Source organism: Hylobates moloch, unplaced genomic scaffold, assembly GCF_009828535.3.
Source record: "Hylobates moloch isolate HMO894 unplaced genomic scaffold, HMol_V3 SCAFFOLD_14, whole genome shotgun sequence".
NCBI classification, from domain to species: domain Eukaryota; kingdom Metazoa; phylum Chordata; class Mammalia; order Primates; family Hylobatidae; genus Hylobates; species Hylobates moloch.
The window spans coordinates 47647663-47658073 of NW_026652289.1; positions in this window are offsets into that span (position 1 = coordinate 47647663).

Consider the following 10411-nt stretch of genomic DNA (forward strand, 5'->3'; position numbering starts at 1 on the left):
CCAGCAGCCTGAGTTCCTATCCCCTGGGCTGCTGCTGACCAGTGTGTGACCTGAGAGAAGCCAGTCCTCTTTCTGAGCATCAGCTTCCTCATCTGTAAAGTGGGTTATTATTAGACTTATATAGAATGCTCTCACTGCCTGAAATACAGTGGACGTTCAACAAATACCAGCTCTGCCTTCCCTCAGCTCCATCCTGCCCACAGTGCCCCACACACCCTCTGCAATGGGAAGAAAAGAACAGCAGTGTGCAAGAGCCAGAAATGCCTGTGTCTATACCCTCCCCCTCTCCGCCTCATAACAACATAGCGATTCAGATGGTTGAAAGCACATCTGCCCAACACTACCTGCAGTCTATTTGGTGTTGTTTTTGTATTCATCTTGCCAGCGAAAGGCACATGCATTGCCTCCAGTGCCTGTTCTAGTCTGGACTACAGCAGGAAATACGAGGACAACTCTAGTGGGAACAGCTTGGCACCCATCACTGGGCCTCAGGGTCCATGGGGGCTCAGGCGAGGCCCTCAGGATAGACAAGGACATACAAAGCCTCAATACAGTGCTCACCACTCGTGGGACCCCTGCTCCATCTCCTCTGCCCTGGCCTGTTTCTAACCTCACTGTCAGAACCCAAAACTGCAACCCTAATCCCAAGCCCAGAGATAGCCAGGACCACTCTCTATACCTTGTTGCCCTTTAGCCCAGAATAACCCACGGCTTGGTGCTGCTTTCTTGTCCCAGAACCCCCAGCCAAAGTCTACACTTGAACTCATCATAAGGTCTGCTCACCACAGCTGGGGACCTTTGCAGGCAAGGGTTCTGCCCCCATGGTCAAAGGAGGACAAAGCAGGTGCCATATTTTATTTAATCAGGTCTTTAAAGTTAGCAACAAGTTGTGTATTATTAGCAAAAATTGAAAGCAACTGAGAAGGGCACAAGAAAGCTTTATGGGGTGATCATGATGGTAATTTTTTTGGGTGGGGGTGGACAAAATCTTACTGTCACTCAGGCTGGAATGCAGTGATACAATCATAGTTCACTGCAGACTCAACCTCCCAGACTCAAGCAACCCTCCTTCCTCGGCCTTCCAAGTACCTGGGATTACAGGTGTGCACCGTCACACCCAGCTAATTTTTAATTTTTGTAGAGACAGGGTCTTGCTATGTTGCACAGACTGGTCTTGAACTCCTGGGCATCAGCTATCTCCCACCTCAGCCTACGAAATTGTTGGGATTACAGATGTAAGCCACTGCACCCAGCCAGTGATGATAACATTTTATGACTTGCTAGGGGTGTGCTTTACACTGGGATATACACTTTCACAATGAACTGAATGGTGCACTTAAGATACATACATTTCACTGTATGTAAGTCTTACCTGAAAGAACAACAGTAAACAAATATTGAAAGCTGGATGTATGATGAAGTCAAGTTCCACCCTGGAAGGTTCCCCAGTGTAAGTAAGTGCATACACATAGTCTACCTCCAAAGGGCGACCATCTGTATCCTCACCCTACTTTCTACTAGACAGGAAGCCAGGGGGGCTACTTTGGGCCCTCAGGTACTCTTTATTTAATCCCCAACTTATTTGGAAATGCATTCAAAAATAAGATGGATAGCCAGGCATGGTGGCTCACTCTTGTAATCCCAGCACTTTAGGATGCTGAGGCAGGGAGGATCACTTGGGGACAGGAGTTCGAGGCCCCCCTGGGCAACATAGTAAGACTTCATCTCTATATTTAAAAAAGAAAAAAAAAATGAAAAAAAAAAGATGGATGCATGGATGGACAGAGGGATGGAGAGATGGATAGATGTGATAAAGCAAATATAGTAAAATGTTATTTGTAGAATCTAGATAATGGACATAGGTATGTTGACTACAATTCTTTCCTCTTTTCCATATGTTTGAAAATATTTATGATGATATTTTGGAAAACATAAAATTGAAAGCAAGCCAAGAAGTCCATAATTGAGGAGTGGTTAAATAAATTACTGCACAGGCATCTGATCTGATTTTCTGAGGTTGGTAAGACTGGTGGTTCAGATAACTTTGTCGGAACTGAGAAGTTATCCACAACCAACGTTGAGTGGAAGCATCAGCATGTGAGCAGTATGGATATATAGAAAGCTCACTGTGCTTTTTCAGCTGCATACTGCTTACTAAGAGTACAGGCTTTAGGATGGAATAGACTCGCCTGCGTTCAAATCTGGCCTGCCACTCACCACCTGATTAAACTCCCTGTGTCTTGTTTTGGTTCACCTGAGAAGTAAAGACAACAGCATATACCCCACAGCGCTGTAGGTAAAAATAAAAAAATAAAAATAAAAATAAAGCTCTGTAGGTAAGATCAGATGAGTCAATGAGTCAGTGCTCATGCAGGATGATCCTAAATCAATGCCTGGTGCTGAAAGCACTCAGGAAGAGGGAGCTGCTGGTATTACTGAGGGCTTTCGAGGGTTCAGGGCGAGGCCCCTGGTAGTGAGGGATGCACACGGAGGGGTTGGCTGCCAGATATGGGGAACAGAGACAACTGGCTGATACACAGGCAAAACCTTGACCCACCAGCCAAAAGATCTTATTCCCTTAGCTAACAGGTCACCATAATTTTTTTAAGATGCTGCAAGAAAAACAGACTGGATGGATGTACACTTAAAAAACTCACAGTGGCTAGGTTAAGCTGGTAAGATTTGAAACACTTTTCTTTTCCCATCTCTATTCTGCAATTCGCCTGTTTGCTTCTCCATCCCTGCCCCAGCATAAGTCCCACACACCCTTCAGAAAACAACTCAAACAGCACCTCCTCAGGGAAGCCCCACGCTGATCTGCCAGACTAGGCCAGCTCCCCTGTTACAGCCTCCCACAGAACTTAACCCTCTTTGCCGTTACATTTATGTGTGTACAGTTGTTTGTTTAATGTGTCCCATTAGATCCCCAGAGCCAAGCACAGTGCGTGAAGCATAGAATCCTCTAAATAATTTGTTGAAAATAAATTCCAGGCTGGGCACAGTGGCTCACCAGCCTGAGCAACATAGGAAGACTCCATCTCTACAAAAAAATAAAATATAGCCAGGTATGGTGGCACACTCCTGTAGTCTCAGCTACTAAGGAGGCTGAGGTGGGAGAACTACTTGAACCCAGGAGGTTGAGGCCATAGTGAGCCATGATCACGCCACTGCACTCTAGCCTGGGCGACAGATGAGATCCTGTCAAAAAAAAAAAAAGAAAAAGAAAAAGAAAAAAGAAAAGAAAAGAAAAAAAGCAATGAAAATGAATTCCAAGTGTTTGGGAAAGTGATTTCACTCTTTGTATATCGAAAAGTAAATAGGAAATTAGGAGGAGACAGAGAGTAATAAAACTATATCCATGCTTGTCCCGGGCAACATTACATAGCTCTTAACTATCAAAGACATATGGCCGTGTCTCATGTGGTTTTACTTTTTTTCTTGGAGAAACGTTGCGGGGATGGTGGGGGAAGGTGTGCAGCAGAATCCTCCTCAAACCCTACGCCCCACCCTCCAGCCCTATGCAGAACCTCCCTCTGCTTCCCACAGGCCCAGCCCCTCCTTGCTGACCGCTGGCCAAGTCCCAAGGATCCCCAGGTATCTCTATTCCTATATCCCAGCAGGAGTCAAGGCACCTCTGGCAGAGACCACAGGACCCAACTATTATTGAGGACACATCCAACCACCATGACCACATGCTCAGAATCTGCACATGTGAAATAGCAGAACTGGAGTGTTCTTAGAGGCCATGTCTAGTCCAAAACCCTTCCATCCACTTTATAGACGGGGACACTGAGTCCCAGATATGGAAAGGGGCTTATCCAAAGCCACACCGCTATGCAAGGATTTAACTGGACAGGTGTCCCTGCATGTGAATGCCCAGTCTTCTAACAGCCTAACTCAGAGAAAGAAGGCACTGCGTCAAATGTATTGAGTAGATGATGGGGCATCACCCAGATAAGCTCCTCACCCCTGGACTGAGGTGTTCATTCCCACAGCTGACATAAGAGTTGCCTGTGACAACTCACAACTGAGTCCCTCTCAGCTGCCTTCAGCCAAAGACAGATGTCTCGCCCAAGGTTATGCCTGGATTCCAGGGGCAGCCCACAAGCAATGACTGGTCACTGCAGGGATACAAAACCCCATAGGATCTCCAGGCTCCGCTGAGGCCAGTGTTGCAACTGCATCACAGCCCAGCTTCTCCATCTGTCTGGTTCTGCCTCCCTCACCCCACACTGGTGTTGTTCCCAGAGCACGCACCAATGAACTTCCTATGCGCAAATCTCTGTCTCACCATCTGTTACCAGGGAAACCCAACCAAAGGCAGTGCAGCCAGGGTAGGAAGTGGTAAGACCTCCCTGTGAATCAGAGTGAATAAAATAGTTTCACCAAACACTGAGCACCTAGTAAACACCAGGTCAAGTCCCACCCTCGAAGATCCCCAGTGGAAGTAAATGCATCCATGTCATCTGCCTCCAAGGGGAGACCGCCTGAATGCTCACCCTACTTTCTGCTACACGAAGAGCCAGGGCTACTGTGGGCCCTCAAGCACTCTTTTCTTCATCCTCAAGCCTGTATATCTATGATGGTTGCTGTGTCAGAACAGGGGAGCAGCCTGCTTTGGAGAGCTGACATGTCCTCTGAATACGTACATGCCATTTGGATCATTTCACACACTTTATCTTAGTTATTGTTTCTGCCTTCCTGTGAGGTAAGAATTTATGACCACCGTTTTGCAAAGGAGGAAAGTGAGCCTTTGAATGCCTTTTCCAAGATCAAGGAGGCTGTTAGCCTCAGAGCCAAGATTCCATCCCAGGTGGCCACGCCCCATGGCCCAGGTTCTTATTCCCTACACCCCACTGCCTTTCTTCAGACTTCAGCGGATGCCTTAATGCAACCTAAGCAAGTGGATGCCAGGGTTCTAGCCATATCTTTCTGGAGCTGGAAAAGTCAGAACACGCCTTTGACTCGCTTACTTCTTTTTAAGGAAAACCATGTGTTTACTCTCTTATGCCAAAGTTGCAACAGAGCTGAAGTTTCACCAGTGTTAACTTTAAAAGTTGGGCAGAAGAGTTAAAACGTTTTGCCCTGATGCCTGTTTATGTTTCCAGAGCAAAAGAAGAATATTTTAATAAGAAATGCTCTCATCTGTTGGGCTGTACCTGCAGGAAGGTAGCGGATCTGGATGCAGGTCCCTCCCAGTTCTCAGATCTGCTCCAGAGACCAGCACTCCGTTCACTTCTCCCGGAGCTGAGCAGCTCCCTCTTCTGTTCTGCTTCTGCTGAAACTGGAGCGGAACTGGTGGGGACCCTGACAGCTACAGCGTTTTAGACACTGATGCCTCTGCCCCTTGAAGAGGAAGCCAGGGCACATGGAAAGCCGTTGCCCTGGCCAGGGTTCACTCTCCTCCCCTGTGGGGGTCCTGCAATTGCCCTTCCCGAACTCTCTGCCAAGCACATGGTAAGCATTCAGCCAGCCTCTGCAAAGACAGGCATTGTGTCCTATTGTAGCACACGTGTTTGCACACACACACACTTACACGTGTGCACACACACGTGTACACACACGCTCACACGTGTGCACACACACACTCACACACTCACTCATATACTACACAGTGTGACCAAAACCATGCTTCCATTCCCCTGGGAGGATGTCAGGAAGGGTCCACCCCTCCATTCCAACCTCCCCTGAGTTCCCTGGAATAGGAGAAGTAGCTCCACTCACCGTTCTGCCTTCTCAGGAAGACTCTCTTCTGCAAACTCATCACACAGGGTTTGAGGGAGGGAGAGAGAGCTGTGAAAAGTTCCTCCAAACCAGGATCAGGGGTCCATGGGAGGATCGATGGCAGCTTCTCGGCTGGGAGTATTTGAATATGAGTTAAAACTACAAAGTAACTCCTCGTTAGAACTGTTTTTTTCCTCGGCAGGGAGGGAGGAAAAAAAATCCCTTTCCCTCTGCCAGAAAATCTTTAACGTTTCACAACGGTCGCTTCCAACTCCTGCCCTCCTTGAGAAGCAAATGTGTATAAAGGCAATATTATTTCACTGAATCAAGCCCTCAGATCATAAGCCTTTTCCTGTACCACAAACAGAAATGTAAAACCTCAAACTTTCCTTTGGACTTGGAGTCTGTTGTGAGAGGGCAGAACACAACCCTTTTTGAGGTCTAATGTATGGAAAATGTGCCGCACTGTTTAGATCATGGCAAGCACTTGAATCTCTGCCCCCCCTTCTACTTTTTTTTTTTTTTAATGAGTTCTGGTGTGTTTATGTAATTGCATGGGACAAACACAACACCTAAAATCCTTGCCCAAAGTTGAAGTGATTCATTTTCTCCTTCACACACACCACACACAAACACAGTGCCTGTTTAATCCAAGTGAAAACGCCTTTCATAAAATCTGCAAAGAGCTTGGGCAGAGAGACCTATGGTGAATGCAGCCTGTGTCCCGAGAAGGGCAATTGGGCTCGGGGGAAGGTGGAGGCTGACTTTAATCAAGACAAACAGAAGGCGCTCTGACTCCTGCCATGCCAGGACAAAAAAGGGATAAATGAAAAAGGGACTTGGGCTCTGGGTAATGGTGCTATAAAATGTTTTCAGCCTACTCTACCCAATTTCCTCTGCTTGCCTTCTCATACCAGGACATTTTATTTTTGGACTTGGACAAGATGTACTATTATTCAAAATGGCCAATTTGACCACTGGGTTAAATAAATCCTTGGATCACCATTGGAAAGACCAAAAGAATATACAGTGAGTCGGCAAACAGAACTGAAAACTGAGAAAGTAATATCCACCCCTCTGGTGGAAGAGTGTGATGATTTTCTGGACATAGCAATGTGAGACTGAATGGAAGGGAAAACCTGCTCTGTTTTATAGAGAGAAAAACTTACCAGGAAAGCAAGTGAGACAGATTCTGGTCTAGTCCCTGAGTTATCTGTCACCAGCCAATGGCCCCAGGTCTTTTTGGGATGGGCCCCCTGCCGTGGTGCCTCTGGCCTCAGTATCACTGCTACCACTCAGGGCTCCAAAGATTTGTGGCCACTGGCATGACCGTCACTCTGCTCAATCCACTGCCAAGACACTGTGAATCTCCTACTCCCTCTACACCCCTCGCCCCCATGCAAATATACTTTAGATAATCGTTTCTCAAGGCAGTGCTACAGGTGAAACTCTGCTATCAGCACTTGGAGTCAGAACAGCTCCCCGAGAGCCATCATCACCCTTGGGTGAGGGTGGGGACCCCTCACTGGCACTTCCTGACTTTTCTTTACTCTGATTATTGAATGAACTGCCTAGGCTCTGAAACTGCAGTATGCTGCAGCTGTGCCAGGAGCACTGTGAGGGCCAGAAACTGGCCTTGCATTTTAGTTGTACCCAACGGCAGCAACAATAAGCAATAGGCTAGATAAATTCTGGGAGTACTCTGCAGATATTAAGATGATGTGAGGCCGGACACCGTGGCTCACACCTGTAATCTCAGCACTTTGGGAGGCCAAGGTGGGTGGATCGCCTGAGGTCAGGAGTTCAAGACCAGCCTGGCCAACATAGCGAAACCACATTTCTACTAAAAATACAAAAATTAGCCAGGTGTGGTGGCATGTGCCTGTAATCCCAGCTACTCGGGAGGCTGAGGCAGAAGAATTGCTTGAATCCAGGAGGTGGACATTGCAGTGAGCCAAGATCGTGCCACTGCACTTCAGCCTGGGTGGCAAAGTGAGGCTCTGTCTCAAAAACAAAAAAAAAGAAAGAAAAGAAAAGAAATTAAGATGATGTGATAAAATAAGATGTATTGCCATAGAAAGATGTCTGCATTATATTATTAAGTGAATAATACCACTTACAAAAAACATGGTGTAAATATGATCCACATACATGAAACAAGATCAGATCGGGAGAATAAAATTGAGGTTTTTTTTTTTTATTTTCACCGTGAGCTTTTCAATATCCCTTTGGGCTTTTCCCTTTCAATTCATATCATCTATACGATTATTTAAAAAAATATAAGTCAAAGCATTGGCTTTAGAATTCCTAAATAGACTTTGTTAAATCAGTAGCAAAGACTATAATATTGAAAACCATGGTTCATAACGATACGAATCAAGCCTTTGACAAACGTATGACGGACAGAAAAATGGCTTCTCTAGAAATGTTCACATCCTGAACCTGGAAACCTGTGAATATGTTATGTTACATGTCAAGGGGGGATTAAGATTGCAGATGGAATTAAGCTTGCTAATCAGCTGACTTCAAAATAAAGGAATCATCCTGGATGATCCAGGCTGGCCTAGTGTAATCACAAGTATCCTTAAAAGTGGAAGGATCAGCTCGGCTCAGTGGCTCCCGCCTATAATCCCAGCACTTTGAGAGGCCAAGGCGGGCAGATCACCTGAGGTCAGAAGTTCAAGACCAGCCTGATCAACATGGTGAAACCCCATCTCTACTAAAAATACAAAAATTAGCCAGGCATGGCGGCACGCACCTGTAATCCCAGCTACTCAGGAGGCTGGGGCGGGAGAATTTCTTGAACCTGGGAGGCGGAGGTTGCAGTGAGCTGGGATCACGCCATTGCACTCCAGCCTAGGCAACAAGAGTGAAACTCCATCTCAAAAAAAAAAAAAAAAAAAAAAAGTGGAGGGATCAGAGAACCAGATGCCTCAGCAGCCAATATAGTGAGGATGGTCCTGGACAAAGGAGAGACTGACAGGCGACATCTATAGTGAATTCCAGCAGAGAGGCAACTGCGAGTTGTGTGCACCTTCCAAACACAACAGCCCAGCAGGGAAAATCCTGAATTGAGTGAGTAGTTACCCAGAAGAGACTGTGTTTTATATTAAGAGTGGAGGGAGGTAGAAGAGGAGGTCAGAGTCAGAGTGAGACTTGAAGATGCTCTGCTGCTGACTTTAAAGATGCAGGAAGGAGCCATGAGCCAAGGGAATGCAGGTGGCCTCCAGAGGCTGAAAAAGCAAGGAAATGGATTATCCCTTCTAGCCTCCAGAAAGAAGTGTAATCCTACTGTCACCTTGATTTTAGCCCAGGAAGACCCATGTTGGGCTTCTGACCTCCAGAAATGTAAGCTAATAACTTTGCCTTGTTTAGGCCACTAAACTTGTGTGGCTTATCCAGATAAATACATTTGGATTTGTTTTTATTTTGTTTGTTTCTTTGATGCCAAAAGTTTGGCTTTGACTACAAAGAGAAAAGCCTGGAGGACGCAAAGCATAAAATTTATGTCATAAACCACGAACTTGGGAAGAACATGAGATGCTATCTGAGCAGCTTTCTTCTTATCCAAAAGCAGATAAAAGTCTGCCCAGCTGAAGGGAAGGTGACGTTCAAAGGCCACAGGTTGGAGCCTGAGAGGGCCTCTGCCCACTCTGCTCCTTTCTGAAGTCGGCACCGAGAGATAGGGGCTGTCCACACTGGAGAAAAGAGCTCAGAGACCTGTATCCCACTCCCTGCCTGAGATTCTGGGAGAAAAGAGCCTCTTTGAGTGTGAGTCTACACAGAGTAGAAATATCCACCTGGGATATTTAGACAAAGATTCTGGGACACTCTCCTGAGTCTTCTGTTGGGGGTGGGAGTATAGCTGAAAGTTTTCTGTGCCTTGAAGAGGTACCCAGGATTGTCCTGATGTGCCAGCTGCCCCAGCGAGCTCTTGACAGTCAGACCAGAGGAAGCAGGATGACCTTCATGGATCAGAGAACCAGATGTCTCAGCAGCCCATGTGGTGAGGATGGGACCTCCCTGGACGAACGAGAGGCTGACAGGTGACATCTGCAGTGAATTCCAGCGGAGAGGCAACTGCGAGTTGTGTGCACCTTCCAAACACCACCATACCACACAGCAGCCCAGCAGGGAAAATCCTGGATTGAGCGAGTAGTTACCCAGAGGAGACTGTGTTTTAAATTAAGAGTGACTAAGTTTACTTTGAATTGACAAAATTAACTTTCCATCAGCCACAACAATGGAGATTTAAGAGATGACATTCAATCACATGGAAATAAATGAGGTTGCATATTTGTATATAATTTTTTTGTTAATAGCATATTGGCTATATGCCAGTGTTTGAACAAAAATTATCTCAGGCTAGTGGGATTATTTATTTTTTCTGTATTTCCTAATTTATTTTCTGCCAAAAGAAACATGTTTGTTCCTTGGCAAAAAGGGAGGAAATAGGGCCAGGTATGGTGGCTCATGCCTGTAGTCCCAGCACTTTGGGAGGCGAAGGTGGGAGAATTGCTTGAACCCTGGGGTTCGAGACCAGCCTGGGCAATATAGCAAAACCCCGTCTCTTAAAAAAATATATAAATATAAAATATACAAAATATTATATATTGTATATATAATATTTAATAAAATATTATACATTGTATATATAATATTTAATAAAATATTATACATTGTATAT